This window comes from Montipora foliosa, chromosome 8 (assembly GCF_036669935.1).
Source record: "Montipora foliosa isolate CH-2021 chromosome 8, ASM3666993v2, whole genome shotgun sequence".
Taxonomy (NCBI): domain Eukaryota; kingdom Metazoa; phylum Cnidaria; class Anthozoa; order Scleractinia; family Acroporidae; genus Montipora; species Montipora foliosa.
In genome coordinates, this window is record NC_090876.1 from 2,019,613 (window position 1) to 2,036,155 (window position 16,543).

At 42.0% G+C, this 16,543-nt stretch overlaps 1 long non-coding RNA gene and 1 pseudogene across 1 annotated transcript; both read right to left on the bottom strand.

The window, feature by feature from the left end:
* Positions 1–230: 230 nt before the first annotated feature.
* LOC137967704 (uncharacterized) lies at positions 231–5,737 on the bottom strand (annotated as a pseudogene).
* A 2,457-nt stretch (positions 5,738–8,194) lies between these two features.
* Positions 8,195–14,811, bottom strand: LOC137968078 (uncharacterized). Its single transcript, XR_011116618.1, has 5 exons — positions 14,797–14,811; positions 14,463–14,646; positions 14,227–14,280; positions 10,256–10,384; positions 8,195–9,481 (listed from the first exon to the last, which is right to left on the bottom strand). It is a non-coding gene; the product is annotated as an uncharacterized lncRNA (long non-coding RNA).
* Positions 14,812–16,543: the final 1,732 nt, after the last annotated feature.

The following is a 16,543-nucleotide window of genomic DNA, read 5'->3' on the forward strand; positions in this document are numbered from 1 at the left end:
TTGGTCAACAAGGGATCTGACCCAATTGGTGCGGGAGGTTTTTGTTTCTATAGTCGTATGTTCCTATTGATCGATTGATTGTCTGTTTCTTTCTTTTTTGTTTGTTGTTGTTTTTTCTTTTTAATTGCGTGTTATGAGTACGCAAAGTTTTCGAAAGGCATTCAGAAGAGCACTGAAAATGAAGGCGTGTTTCTTCATTTAAACAATGCAAGAGGGAATTACATGGAGTATCATCGATTTATTGGTCATAACTTTTGCAAGGGTTGTTGGCTCCTAAAGGAGCCGTTTGTGTTTTCTTAACAAAAGGCACGAAGGCAAGGTCTAGCCTCCAAATCCGTACAAGGTACGTCCCTGGCGTTTTAGAGCGTAAACAACATCCATGGCAGTGACAGTCTTACGCTTTGCGTGCTCGGTGTAGGTAACCGCATCACGGATGACATTCTCGAGGAAAACCTTAAGAACCCCACGAGTCTCCTCGTAGATAAGTCCAGAAATACGCTTAACACCTCCACGGCGAGCTAGGCGTCGAATCGCTGGTTTGGTGATGCCCTGGATGTTATCTCGAAGAATCTTGCGGTGGCGTTTGGCGCCTCCTTTACCTAGACCTTTGCCTCCTTTGCCACGTCCGGACATTTTCAGTAGTTAGTAAACACTTGGTGATCGGAAGATGAAGTGTTGAACTTTGAGCATCACTGAGTTTAGTACATATTTTATAGATATGGCGCAAGGCCTGACCTCTATGGAAACAAGGCAAGTTATACACAAAAGAAATTAAGGTCAATCGTTTGTAAGAAGTCATGAATATGAAAATATGAAAGACAATGTGTTCGTGTACCGCGCCAATCAGATAAGGAAACATTCATCCGAGCAGATTTAACCTGGCGTCTTGTGAGAAACCGATATCGTTGAAATAGTCGCCTAAACGAAAGAACAACTTTAGTGTCCCTCTGTCAAGGTCGTTATTAGCTATGGCACGAACAAAGCAAACAGCTCGAAAGTCAACCGGTGGTAAAGCTCCGCGAAAACAGCTCGCTACCAAAGCAGCTCGTAAAAGCGCCCCCGCGACCGGGGGCGTGAAGAAGCCACATCGTTACAGGCCCGGGACAGTGGCGCTGAGGGAAATACGTCGTTATCAAAAATCTACAGAGTTGCTCATTAGAAAGCTGCCGTTCCAGCGCCTTGTCCGAGAAATCGCCCAGGACTTCAAGACTGACTTGCGGTTCCAAAGTTCCGCCGTTTTGGCCCTCCAAGAAGCCAGCGAAGCTTACTTAGTCGGACTCTTCGAGGATACGAACCTGTGTGCAATTCACGCCAAACGAGTCACGATTATGCCGAAGGACATACAACTGGCTCGCAGAATTCGAGGAGAGAGGGCCTAGGTGCTACCCTTACACAATACAAAACGGCTCTTTTAAGAGCCACCACTCGCGTAAAAAAGCAATGACCGATAAGTTACCCACCCCACCATCGACCAAGCGTGGCGTCTATCTGAACTAATACTTGCTCGTGAAATAAAATTCTAACTTACGAGAGGACTTACGAGATAATTGCAAAAAAATGCCATTAAGGCCCAGTAATACGGGCAACATTTTTCGTGCAACTTGTCGCGCAACAATGTTGCGTTGCAAGTTGAGATGGTAAAAGCGACGTCTACTTTTTGCAACACAAAAATTTGTTGAGCAAGAGGGTGGTAATACACGCAACAAACCATCTCAACTTGCAACGCAAAATTGTTGCGCGACAAGTTACACGAAAGATGTTGCCCGTATTACTGGGCCTTTACCAAGCGAAAATTCAAACAGGCACACTCATCGCTCATTCATGACGCAATAAGCGCGCTTATGATATAATTATGAAGTCCGTATTCGAGGGCGCGCTCACTTCCGTCTGTCTAAATTTATTTACATTCGCCAAACCGAATTCATAATAATTCCGTAAAAACAACACCATCTAGGTGAAATGCGAGCATTGTTGTTTTGTTTTCTTTTTACCCTCACTCTTTTCCGCAAGTAAAGCAGTAAATCTGAATCTTTTTATCCGTCATAAAGGAAGAACGTGAATGTCTACCATGGTTTCGATTAGAGTTTGCACACGTAAATCAGTTTTGTATAAAGCAGCGACGTGAATTGAGTGGACGGCAAGGGCGCAATATTGGGAAATTCATGCCCTCCCCACATTTCTGCTTGGTTAATATGATAAGCAGCGATTAAGGGAACGCTAAAAACAAGAAGCATCGCTTTTCTTGCACCTCCCTCGTTTTATTAAGAAGACTGGCTGCGTGACGAAGCGACAATCAAATCGGAGGTTTTCTTTCCTTGTTCTCAACCGCTTAGTTATCTGGTGATCACTTTCGAGAGTGAAACTAAGATAATCATGCCCTGTTCACATGACGAGGGCGATTGATTTTTTTTTTCTCTCCTGCTCTCCTTCTTTCCCTTTTTCCTTTCTTCGGCAATATGCGGAGAGCTTTTACCGAACACTGATCGTGCAATTAAGTCTGATCAATGTGGCAATGTCATGCATTATAAATTGTTGTAAATTTGGGCTAATGGTTGTTGGGCATATTGCTTTTAGAATATTTGGTGGCTCCTAAAGGAGCCGTTGTGTTTTGGGTGACTAGACTTGATCACTGGCTGCTGGTGTACTTCGTCACGGCCTTGGTGCCTTCACTGACGGCGTGCTTTGCTAGTTCACCGGGAAGTAGAAGCCTGATGGCTGTTTGTATCTCGCGGGAACTGATGGTGGACTTCTTGTTATAGAGGGAAAGACGTGAGGACTCCACGGCCACCCGCTCGAAGATATCGTTCACAAAAGAGTTCATGATCCCCATGGCTTTGCTGGAAATTCCGGTGTCGGGGTGAACCTGCTTCAACACCTTGTATATATAAATCGCATAGCTTTCCTTTCTCTTTCCTCGCTTTTTCTTCGAGACCTGATCCGTTCCGGACTTGGCCTTGCCGGTCCTCTTCTCGCCCTTTTTAGCGGCAGTTACTTTAGGCGCCATAATATCTCAGTTGTGTGCAATTGATAACGCAAGGGAGTACAATCACTATTTATAACGGAAACTTCAATGGGATCAATTTGTATGCGGACCGAGGTCGCAGTATTTTCGCTTGATCGGCGGTCATACCGCTAAAAAAGAGGTATTTTGCATAACTTACGACTTTTGATTGGTGCATGCCGATCCGCTGAGTGCAATCAGATCGGAATAAAATCCAGCCTTTCCTAGCCTAATGCAGTCAAATTAGATAAGCGCTCTGAAAGCTAAGTTTTATTTAAAAAGCAACATGTCCGGACGCGGCAAAGGCAAGGCTAAGGGCACTAAGTCCAAGTCTCGATCATCCCGAGCAGGTCTTCAATTTCCCGTCGGTCGCATTCATCGCCTCCTTCGAAAAGGCAACTATGCAGAGCGAGTTGGCGCTGGTGCTCCTGTGTACATGGCTGCGGTGCTAGAATATCTGAGCGCTGAAATTCTCGAGTTAGCCGGAAACGCTGCCCGAGACAACAAGAAGAGCAGAATCATTCCACGCCACTTGCAGCTGGCCGTCCGAAATGACGAAGAATTGAACAAACTGCTTGCCGGTGTAACCATTGCTCAGGGCGGTGTTCTTCCCAATATACAAGCGGTACTTCTGCCAAAGAAGACAGAGAAAAAGCAGCATTAAAGCTTTACGCTGACTGTAGATTAATTCAGCAAAAAAAAAACAAAACAAAACGGCTCTTTTAGGAGCCACCAAATGATCGTAAAAGTCATGACCAACATGCACGTGTTCGTATCAAAGATAGATCGCAGGGGGTTAGATTCCCGATTTCGTGGCTTGTGCTAAGATGAACTGATGTCCATCAGTAAATTTCGGTGAGGTGCTCTTCTGTGATAGTGAAAACTTTTCGGGAGGAAGTGAAAGGGTTGAAGCGGTGTAGAAATACTCAACTTAACGTTTGTCCTTCAGTAACTTTTCTGAGAAAGTTTAATACAATCATTCTCAACCGTTGAACAAGAAATTGCGCTCTTCGTTCAAACATTGGCTCGAATGTAATTCTGACTGTTCGCTAATGGGAGGCAAGTTTATTAAGTTGTCCAGAGTATATCGCTCAATTGATCTCGGTAATTTTGAGGTATTTTGTGAAATGAGAACTTTTGAGGAGGAAGTTAAGGCCCTCAAGCGTAGAGATACTCAACTTACATTCATCCTTCAGTTAGCTTTCTGAGCAAGTTGCAAACATTCAGTCTAAACCGTTTAACAAGAAATTGCGCTCGGGGTTTAAACATTGGCTTCAATGCAATTCACTGTACACTAATAAAAGGCATAATTATTAAATTGTCCAGAGTATGTCGGCTCGAAATGAGTGTCTCAGCGGGCAGTCAGCAATTGACTGATCTCCCTGGATCACGGTAATTTTGTATTCTCAGTATAATTGTATGGCAATGAGAAAGTTTGAAGGGAAAGTTTATGTCTGTAAGAGTAAAAATTTTCAACTTAGGTTTCTCCTTCAGTCAGATTTCTGTGCAAGTTTGCGCGAGGAATCGCCACTTTCGCTAAACATTGGTTCGAATATTATTTGTCACCTGTACGCTAATAAAAGACAAAACGATGAGGCTGTCCAACATCTATCGCCCGAAATGTGTTTCTTGCTGGAACTGAACCGTTGGTCAACAAGGGATCTGACCCAATTGGTGCGGGAGGTTTTTGTTTCTATAGTCGTATGTTCCTATTGATCGATTGATTGTCTGTTTCTTTCTTTTTTGTTTGTTGTTGTTTTTTCTTTTAATTGCGTGTTATGAGTACGCAAAGTTTTCGAAAGGCATTCAGAAGAGCACTGAAAATGAAGGCGTGTTTCTTCATTTAAACAATGCAAGAGGGAATTACATGGAGTATCATCGATTTATTGGTCATAACTTTTGCAAGGGTTGTTGGCTCCTAAAGGAGCCGTTTGTGTTTTCTTAACAAAAGGCACGAAGGCAAGGTCTAGCCTCCAAATCCGTACAAGGTACGTCCCTGGCGTTTTAGAGCGTAAACAACATCCATGGCAGTGACAGTCTTACGCTTTGCGTGCTCGGTGTAGGTAACCGCATCACGGATGACATTCTCGAGGAAAACCTTAAGAACCCCACGAGTCTCCTCGTAGATAAGTCCAGAAATACGCTTAACACCTCCACGGCGAGCTAGGCGTCGAATCGCTGGTTTGGTGATGCCCTGGATGTTATCTCGAAGAATCTTGCGGTGGCGTTTGGCGCCTCCTTTACCTAGACCTTTGCCTCCTTTGCCACGTCCGGACATTTTCAGTAGTTAGTAAACACTTGGTGATCGGAAGATGAAGTGTTGAACTTTGAGCATCACTGAGTTTAGTACATATTTTATAGATATGGCGCAAGGCCTGACCTCTATGGAAACAAGGCAAGTTATACACAAAAGAAATTAAGGTCAATCGTTTGTAAGAAGTCATGAATATGAAAATATGAAAGACAATGTGTTCGTGTACCGCGCCAATCAGATAAGGAAACATTCATCCGAGCAGATTTAACCTGGCGTCTTGTGAGAAACCGATATCGTTGAAATAGTCGCCTAAACGAAAGAACAACTTTAGTGTCCCTCTGTCAAGGTCGTTATTAGCTATGGCACGAACAAAGCAAACAGCTCGAAAGTCAACCGGTGGTAAAGCTCCGCGAAAACAGCTCGCTACCAAAGCAGCTCGTAAAAGCGCCCCCGCGACCGGGGGCGTGAAGAAGCCACATCGTTACAGGTCCGGGACAGTGGCGCTGAGGGAAATACGTCGTTATCAAAAATCTACAGAGTTGCTCATTAGTGTCCCTCTGTCAAGGTCGATTTCTCAACGTCTCACAATAATGCCACAGACAGTCTCCCTCACTCTTTATTAATAAGGGCCAATTTTACTCAGTATAATGCGCAAATCTCAACACTTTAAACCCTCAACAACAAAAGCTACAATCTCCAACAAGGCGTATGCGCGCGCATGTCTGTTTTTCAACGTCTCACAATAACGCCAGAGAGAGTCTGTCTCACTCTTTATTAATAAGGGCCAATTTTACCCAGTATAATGGGGAAATCTCAACTCTTTAAACACTCAACAACAAAAGCTACAATCTCCAAAAAGGCGTATGCGCGCGCATGTCTGTTTTTCATTGTTTCACAATAACGCCAGAGACAGTCTGTCTTACTCTTTATTAATAAGGGCCAATTTTACCCAGTATAATGGGCAAATCTCAACTCTTTAAACACTCAACAACAAAGGCCACAATCTCCAACAAACCGTCTGCGCGCGCATGTCCGTTGCTTAACGTCTCACAATAACGCCACAGACAGTCTGTCTTACTCTTTATTAATAAGGGCCAATTTTACCCAGTATAATGCGCAAATCTCAACTCTTTAAACCCTTCACAACAAAAGCTACAATCTCCAAAAAGGCGTATGCGCGTGCATATCTGTTTTTCAACGTCTCACAATAACGCTACAGATAGTCTGTCTCACTCTTTATTTATAAGGGCCAATTTTACCCAGTATAATGCGCAAATCTCAACTCTTTAAATGCTCAAAAACAAAGCTTACAATCTCCAACAAGCCGTCTGCGTGCGCATGTCTGTTGCTCAACGTCTCACAATAACGCCGCAGACAGTCTGTCTCACTCTTTATCAATAACGGCCAATTTTACCCAGTATAATGCGCAAATCTCAACACTTTAAACCCTCAACAACAAAAGCTACAATCTCTAACAAGGCGTATGCGCGCGCATGTCCGTTTTGCAACGTCTCACAATAACGCCAGAGACAATCTGTCTCACTCTTTATTAATAAGGGTCAATTTTACCCAGTACAATGGGCAAATATCAACTCTTTAAACGCTCAACAATAAAGGCTAGAATCTCAACCAAGCAGTCTGCGCGGGCATGTCTCTAGCTCAACGTCTCAGAATAACACCACACACTATCTTGAAATAAGAGGCAATTTTATTCCATTGGACATTCAAGTCTAAAAGTTCAATATTCGAATGAAGCGAATTTGGAATTCGACGGGAACAACAACTGCAATTACAACCGGATTCCCAAAATGACCCGGTGTTCTACCCGGTAGGTTAGGATGGGTAACTGAGCTGGCCAAATGAAAGACTCAGAATCATCCTAAGTTTAAGTACGTTGTTTAGGTACTGAGTCATCCCGACAAAGTTCAAAATAATAGATCTCCTAGTAAGACATTGGGTGGCCTTGTGGGATGTTTGTATGTACAACTAATAAACTGTTCTGACTTTGGCATCTTCGGTTCCCACGGCCTGCTCCCGTCTGACCTTGTAGCTCAGTCGGTAGAGCGGCAGAAATCTAACCCGAAGGTCGTGGGTTCAATTCCCACCCTGGTCAGAGTTTTTCTCTGTCCTTGTGTGGGCCCAGTTCCATCAGTAGGGCTAACGCTCACATGGTTCATATGGGATAGAAATCTAGCACTTCACGTTACACTACACTCTCTTCAGTTTGTTCTCTACAAAGTCACTCTCTTCAAACTCCAGCATACCTCTGACATTCGAACAACGGAACATTCGACATCCAAACTCTCCACAAATCAAAAAGTCCGAATAGAATACTCTGACATTCGAACTCTAGAACATTCAAAATTCAAACTTTCCGCAAATCAAGAAGTCCGAAACTCAACATTCGAAATCTTGAAAATTAGAAATTCATTTTATGAGAAAATTAAACTTTTGTACTTTTTCAGCCTAAGTCTAATATAGTCTAAGTTAAAGTCTGAGTCGGATAGAGCCTGAGTTAGTGGCGTCAGAATCAATGGGATATGAATGTGCCGGTAAGTGTACTGAAATCTAAGTCCAATGGTTCCTAGAAACTTCCAGATTACCAACAGACACCTTAGCACTCCAACAAATAACTGTGCAAAGTCTGATGACAAACCGTGCATGCTTACAGGAGGTATAACTTGTTACAACTGAAAAAACTACAATGAAACCAACTAATTACATATTCAGCATGGCTTAATGAATTCTAAAAGTTTAGGAACCACCCACAAACACGCTAATTGGTAAGAGCATGTTCCTATGGACATTTATGTGAAGTTTCCCCTGTATATAACAAATACCCAGTGCAAACAACAACTTCCAATCTTAACTCCTCTTTGATTGGTATCCAGTTAAATAATCTGTGCATCCATCTCTAGAGCTCAACAATTCAGAAAGAGGACACAGTATCTTTCAATCAATCAATCGTTTCATAATCACCTATTGCGGTAAGAACTGAATTACAGGATTGTCAACAATAAATACACATAAATAGGAATAAATTCATAATAAATCACATAAGTGATTACATTAAGAGAGCTTAAATATACTACTTATACATAAATTTATATTTCCTAATATTTCATGGTGGTGATCTTCTAGTGGTACACCTGCCAATGGTTTTGTGAGGTGCGGATAATTATCTAAAGAGACCAAGGAGTGCAATGATTCAGAAGCTAAGCTTTATTCATGTAAGGACTAATAATTTAACAGAGGAAAATACATAAAGATAACCCTAACCCTAACCCTACTTCTTTTAAGTTGGTGATTGTGAAACTAAGTTATTTCCATTAATCCTGTTATGTCACATAACTGCATTGAGCCCTATTTAATTTGTGGTGAGTTTTAACCCCTTAACCCTTATATGATAAACCCTACTAAAGGTTGCTTAAATTAAGAAGGATCCTTGAACCACTAAGAACTAATATTTTATCCCTAAAGAAATTGCCCAAAGGGGACCACTTCTTCCTACAAAATGCATCTATTTGTTACAATGTTATCCAGTAGCGTTTAATGATCATCATCTATCAACGCTGTTGCGGCTTAGTCGTGAAAATTTAAACTTGCAGATTTCATTTTTTTATATTTTTGAGTAGCAATTCCTGGTTTCTGTAGTCTAGATAAAATCTTCAACCAACTGGTCAGTTTCGTGAAACTCTAATTTATATATCCTATGCTAGAGTAAACTGCTTGAAAACCATACCCTTCACAGCGGCACATACCAATATAGCCCATATATGGCAGTACCCCTCCCCCCCATGCCAGTTTTTTTTCTGATTTTTAGCTTTGTATCAGTTACTTTTTGTCGGGTGTTGAATTTTTTTCATTCATTTTCCAAACATATGAAGTCATTAGATGCCGAAGTCAGGCTGACTTGACTACTATGTTTTGTTTACCCCCCCCCCCCCAAAAAAAAAAAATTAAATAAATAAATAAATAAATAAAATTAGGCAAGAGGACCTGGGTTTTACAGCACCTGTTGTTTAAGCAAGGCAAGTGGTACTCAATTCAATTTATCTCTTCATCGGCTATAATTCAAGGTAATAGGAAAATAATGCCTGTGATATGTATTTCTGACAATTTAAATGACTTATTTTTCAGCAGGTGCAATGAAAGCTAGGTATCCAGTAACTGTTTTCCCCTTTTTTCTCAGAAACACAATATCAATCAGAGGTCCTTGATTCAACCTGTAAAGAAAAAAAAACTCGATAAATTGTGGTTTCAGGGTTCAAATTATATTATTAACTGTCAAAAATCGGGATTCAGACGGAAATCGGTTGTATTAATACTGGTTAAAATTAAACAATAATGCGTACGGACGTGCTTGGCATTGCTGGACAAGTATAAATAAACCCTTTTTCAAGGAAAAAGTGATTGTGGTACAAGGTTTTGTTTTGGCTTTGCTTTAGACTGTGCGAGTGACATCAATTTCTGGAAAAAAGCTACTCTAGGATAGGAGTGATTTGGGGAGTTTACTCTTGTATACGGTAGAAAAATCCAGCTGAAACTAGCTCTGGTATAGGATAAGGGTTCCAGGGTCCCAGCGGCAAATCCCCACCCACAAATTCCTAAAGTACCCCCCCCCTCCCCCCTTAGGTTATCCTTAGGTGGATAACCGTTGGACTCCAGAGCTGCACGAACATAATTAAGTTCTTGCTTTTTTCCTTCGGAGGAATTGGGTAGATTTAGAGCTTTGTGCAGGTGAGTTGATGCTGTGCTGACCTTGTGTTGACTGTCGTGATGGGAATTAAAATGTAAGTATTTGTCTATGGGTGGGCTTCCTGTAAACATCAACAACAATGACTCCATTTCTATGGGAGACCAGAGCGTCGAGAAAGGAGATCTTTCCGTTGCATTCGGTCTCGATGGTAAACAAGATGTTTGTGTCAATTGAATTTAATGTGTTATGGAAGGCTGAGACGTCGTCTTTTCCAATGATGCAAAAACTATAGTCAACGTACCTTTTCCAAATTTTGGGTGGAGCAGATGAACTACTGATTGCGGACTCTTCGATCTCCTCTATGCAAAGATTGGCCACAACGGGGCTGACAGGACTGCCCATCGCACAGCCATGGACTTCTTTGTAAATTCTGTCATTGAACATAAAACAGTTGTTGGACAAGGTGAATTGAAGAGGTTTAGTGATGTCATCAATGGCCAAATTTGGTGTTATATTGGGGAAACTGGAAGAGCTTTTAATAACTGAAAAAAAGAACATTTGAGAAACACCAAACCTGCGGCCAAAGGTTCTAGAATTGCGATTCACGCCTGGTCCAACAACCACGCCATTGCTTTTGAAAACGCGTCAATTATTGACAAAGGCACTTTTAGCACCAGAAAAACATTAGAAGCGTGGCATACCAGAGTGACACCTAATGCAGATAACAATTCTTGCCCGTTACCTGGGCAATACAACATTCTCTCTAACAAACATTTATAACCATTTACATTTTTATTATTTTGCAATTCACGCTTTTTATTCACATTTTCTCATCGCTTTCTTATCATTCATTTTATCCGCTGAAGACTGCAGTTTGGGCAGTCGAAAGCTCGTAGTTTTCAATCATTTCAGCCAGAGATCGTTTTTTAAATTTCAATCATTTAACCTGTTGGTGACAGTAATCAAAGGCAGTGAACTACAACCATAAACAAAACCGTTGGAAGGTCAGCACTTTTGACGTCTTCATTGCTTCTCTCCCCTACCCCTATTAATGTTGTGCAAAACTGAATGGTTTCAGTGAAAAACTGTTGTGTTACCCTCCAACATTGGATAGAGGGGAGGGGGGGCTATATGAGAATCCACCTAAAAAGGAAGCCGATGAACATACCGAGAGGTTAATGCTCAGAGAAGCACTATGCGTGGCATGATCTGGTGGGACTGAGAATTTGCATGCAAGCTTAAGGACGTTGGAATAGTACAGAAGATGAACCAGAGATACGTAGATGACATTAATGTTGCTGCAAAAGCGACTGTACCAGGACTGAGGTACGTAGAAGGAAAAATTATCGTGGACACCACCAAGGTTGTGGAAGATGAAAGATGAGCACCAGATGAAAGGACTATGGAGCTGATAAGGCAGGTTGGAGATGATATCCATTCATCGATAAAGCTTGAGGTCGATTACCCGTCGAAGCATCCAGATAAGAAGTTGCCAATCTTGGACTTAACGGTCTGGGTCGAGCAGAGAGAGAGAGGGAGATCCAAGGGTCAAACCAGATGGTGTCTGTAATAGTGTATGAATTCTACACGAAAGAGATAGCATCTAAAGCATTGATCAATGCAAGATCCGCCATATCTGCGAGCGTGAAGAGGATGATGCTATCTCAAGTGGTATTGCATGTGCTATTGAATTGCAGCCCACTTCTACCTTGGGCAAATGTAGTGGGGAAAGTCGAGGAGATGGTTCTGAGAATGCAGTATTCGGGATACAACAAGAAGTTCAGGTATGAAGTGGTTGACTCTGCTGTCAAGGCTTACAGAGCAAGACAAGAGGCTGAACTGAGAGGAGAGATACCAATGCATCAATTAAAAGGGTGGAGAAAAGGCGAGAGAGAAGCAGAAAAATCTGAAAAGAGAGATGATTGGTACAAGAGAGGTGGAGACGAAGCAGTTATATTCGTGCCTGCGACACCTGGATCGCAACTGCAGAAAAAATACCAGAGTGAAATCAGAGACCAGGGGTATAAGATAAAGGAGGTGAAGAAGACAGGTACAACACTGAAGGAAGTGCTACAGAAGTCCAATCCGTTTAAACAGCAAAGGTGTGGGAGAGAAGACTGCCTGGTTTGTAAACAAGCTGGGAAAGGTCCATGTAATGCACACGGTGTGACGTACGACATTGAGTACCAGGGATGCGAAAATAAGTACATTGGTGAGACAGCCATAAATGCCTATACAAGAGGCACGGAGCACGAGGGGGGCTTAGAGAATCGAGACGAAAAATCAGCATTATGGAGACATTTGGAGACATTGCGTAGAAAAGCATGGGAAGGAACGACAAGAGTTCAAAATGTCCGTGACTGGAATGTATGGTAATGATGCCATGGTAACACAAATAGCAGAGAGCGTGAGAATCAACTGAGTGGCAAAAGGTCATTTCTCATCAACACAAAGAAGGAATGGAATTATATATAACTTCCTAGAGTAATACGTGACGAAGGAGGAACGTGAGACACCCTATGTGAGGCCTTACATGAAGTCTGTGGACTGGCCAACACACTTGGTGCATCATACACTGGGTACCAGAGTATCTTGAATCCAAGATGGCGGAACATGCCTGACGAGGCTGAGTTTTCAGCGAAATTTATTGCAGTTTTTAAAGCGGTTTTTATAGATCTACACATTTTAAAGTTTTAAGTGTATTAACTCCAAAATTATGCGTCAAAAAGAATAACAAAGACAGACAATGTCAAGCAATTACCGAAGTCTATCTAATTCTTTTATCGCTTCGACAAAAGAACTTTCTGAAGCATGCGGAATGTTAATGTTGAATATTGACCTTCATTGACTGTTGAACCAAATAACAATTAATGGCTGTGTAAGCAGCATAATTCACAAGCTAAGGGAGAGAGCCAGTCAAAATTTGACTACGTACCTAGGCACAGGCACCCCAAGCTCAGTGTGAGCATGGGCAACAAAAATATAAGAATTTGTATGAGAATCCCGATAAAAAAATCTCAATTAAAAAGCCTAACCTTATTGCCATTGTAGATAGCTTCCTTCCTGTGTGGTTATTTTCCAAATTCAACCTGATTTGAACCATTTCTCAATTTCGTGGTTGTCAACGGTTATAAAAAAATCTCAAGGCTGGAGACTAAATTCTCAAGTGAGTCAAATATTCCTGGATAAGATATTCCCAGAGTCACAATTTCACATCAGAATCAATTGACAAAGATTAAACTTTCATCTCAACCCACCATCAATGCAATAGCAGTCCTGCGAGCAATGTCAGGTGGTGAATATTGCAACAAAAGAGTGTTCGAAGGCGGTGCTTCAGCACCAAAGCAGCCACGGCTTTGACCATTGATAACAAACTGACCCTTACCGGGGTGGCGGACCATAGTTAGTCAACCGCAAATTTCTTTATCCCCCTGGGTCTCCTGGCATGACTGCCTTGTCCCAGTCGTCAAATCACAGTCACACCTCCTTCGTGTTGACAAAGTTCGAACACGTTGACGAAGCCAGAAAGCATTGAAAGATGCGAGAATGCAGTAGGAAACAAACTTTTGCGCATTCATGCCCCTTTTATTAGTTGAAAGGATTTTGTATGTAGTCGGCTGTTCGTGATCGTAACTGTATTTATCAAGCCTTCAAGGAATTGACATAATTATGCATCCCGTAGTTAAATATCAACTTGAAGGGCAAATTTTTTTATTCCCCTGGGTCTCCCGACGGGACTGTTTTCTCTCAGATACTCAGGGTTCTCCCTAGTTTTCAGCACAACAGGTATGGCACCTTTTCAAACTGGTAAAGCTATTGGTTAATGTTGGACGTTCTGCAAAGGATAAGCGGCTTCTGAGCGTTTGCAGGCGGTAATAAGTGCTCTTACAAGCGGTAAATTTTACCGGCTACCGCCTGATATGGAGAACCCTGGTTGCTAATAATTAAATTTCACCGTTGACAACCCATAAATTGAAAAATGGCTCAAATCGCGTCGGATATAGAGAATAACAACACAGGAAGGAAGCTATCCACAATGGCAATACGTTTAGGCTTTTTAATTGAGATTTTTTTCATGTAATTATCTTCTCGAGCTTTTATCGGGATTCCCATGCAAATCCTTATACTTTTGTCGGCCATGCTCACACTGAGCTTGGGGTGCCTGTAATCTAGGGAATTTTGACAATAGTCTTCTTCCTGTGAGATGAATGGTTCAAATAAAGCAACCAGCAATGTTATTTACTCAGTGTTATGAGACCTCATAATACTCACATGCTATTGCGAAGCGATTCCCAGCGATCGAAGAGGACAACTGAAAGTCTTCATCTGCGGGAAAGAACAGAAAAATATAAATCGAGCTTGCGATTTCCGGTGGCCTACGTGCATTTTTATTTTTCAACCGCGCTTTGAGATATGTTATTTACGAAAAAAACATATCTCAAAGCGCGGTTGACTGATCTTAGCAAAATGAACACACTAAAATTGGAATAATCCCACTATCATTTTGCCTTGAGTTTGCCTCTTGCAAAGATCTCAGTTTTCCTCGCCGACCTTGACTCGATGTTCTACGGGAAAAAGCGATCAAATGGGAAATACTTCCGGGGGACCTTCCGGGGAGCTCTCGCGTCGCCTTGACACCACACCGCTGAATAGAACTACTAGGGCTCAAAAGGGATTTTTCTACAGTTTTACCTGGTAAAACTATAATACTCTTCTACCGGTACACGAGACATGACGAACCCACACCGATGACACATCGGAAATGATGCTCACTTGTAGCCTTGACACCAAACCGCTGAATAGAACTACTAGGGCTCAAAAGGGATTTTTCTACAGTTTTACCTGGTAAATTCGAAAATCTAAAACTATAATACTCTTCTACCGGTACACGAGACATGACGAACCCACACCGATGACACATCGGAAATGATGCTCACTTGTAGCCTTGACACCAAACCGCTGAATAGAACTCTAGGGCTCAAAAGGGATTTACCTTGGTAATTCGAAAATCTAAAACTATAATACTCTTTTACCGGTACACGAGACGTGACGAACCCACACCGATGACACATCGGAAATGATCCTTTGCCAAGACACCACACCGCTGAATAGAACTCTAGGTCTCAAAAGTTCTACAGTTCTGAAAATCTAAAGCTATAATACAAAAATTTGGTTTTATCAACGGAGTTGATAATGTAAATTGGCCACCGTACAGAGATTCTAAAAGCTGACGTTTCGAGCGTTAGCCCTTCGTCAGAGCGAATCGAGGGATTATGGGTTACGTGTAGTTTTTATAGTAGAGTAGGAGCTACGCTATTGGTGGTAACATGGCAACGTGAAAAATAGGAATATATTAGTTAAATGAAAAGCGTTCGTTAATACCGTGAGGATTAAGGGTGCCGATTTGAAAGATGAATTTTTGTTCCAGATTCTTGCGGCTTTCCGTCGTACCTAGATGTAGGGAAAGGCCGCAGATAGCCATGTGTTTTTTGGAGTGGTTAGGCAGATTGAAATGGCGAGCGACTGGCTTGGATGCATCCTTGTCATTCTTCTCAACATCGCGAAGGTGTTCGCGGAATCGGTCACCTAGTCGTCTACCTGTCTCACCAATGTATAATTTATTGCATAACGTGCAGGTTATGCAATAAATGACATTTGCGGAGGTACATGTGAAACGATCGGTGATCTTAACAGATCGCTTAGGTCCCGATATCTTGCTAGTGTTAACAATGAAAAGACAAGTTTTGCATCGTGAGCGCGCGCATTTGAAAGTGCCGGGTTGCTCGTTAGTTTTGAGCGCGCTTCTAACTAAAAAGTTGCCTACGTTTTTGTCGCGTTTGAATGAAATAAGTGGAGGTTGCGAAAAGATTCTACCAGTCTCGGGATCATTTTGGAGTAATTTAAAATTACTAAGAATGATGCTTTTGACTGCGTGATTATGAGGATGGAAAGTGAGGGTGAATGGAATTCTGTCATTCTTATCTTTTTGTGACGTTTGTAGTGATGACTGTCGATCAAATTGTTGGGCGCGCTGATGGCCCGCTTTGACCACAGAGACAGGATAGCCACGTTTTTCGAAGAACTGGCACATCTCCTCTGATTTGCTGGAAAAATCGGAGTCATCACTACATAGACGTCGAAGTCTAAGAAATTGAGAATAAGGGATGGAGTTCTTGACATGTGATGGATGTGACGATGAATACAACAAATAACTGTGTGAATCAGTAGGTTTGTAGTGCACACTAGTACATAGCACGTTGCCTCTAATAGAAACGTTGATATCTAGAAAAGCCAATGAAGTTTCCGAAATTTCCCAGGTATATTTAAGGGCCGGATGAAAAGAGTTGACGGAGGTTATAAATTGATCGAGTTCTTCTCTGCTGGATGAAATAGCGCCGATGCAGTCGTCGATGTAACGGCCGTAGAGTTCAGGTTTGGGGCCGTTGTACTGACTAAAAAATTGGTGTTCAACATATCCTACAAAAAGATTGGCATAGCTAGGTCCCATTCTTGTGCCCATCGCTACACCATTAATTTGTTTGTAATAGTTGCCGGCGAATGAAAAACAATTAAGCGTTAAAACTAGTTC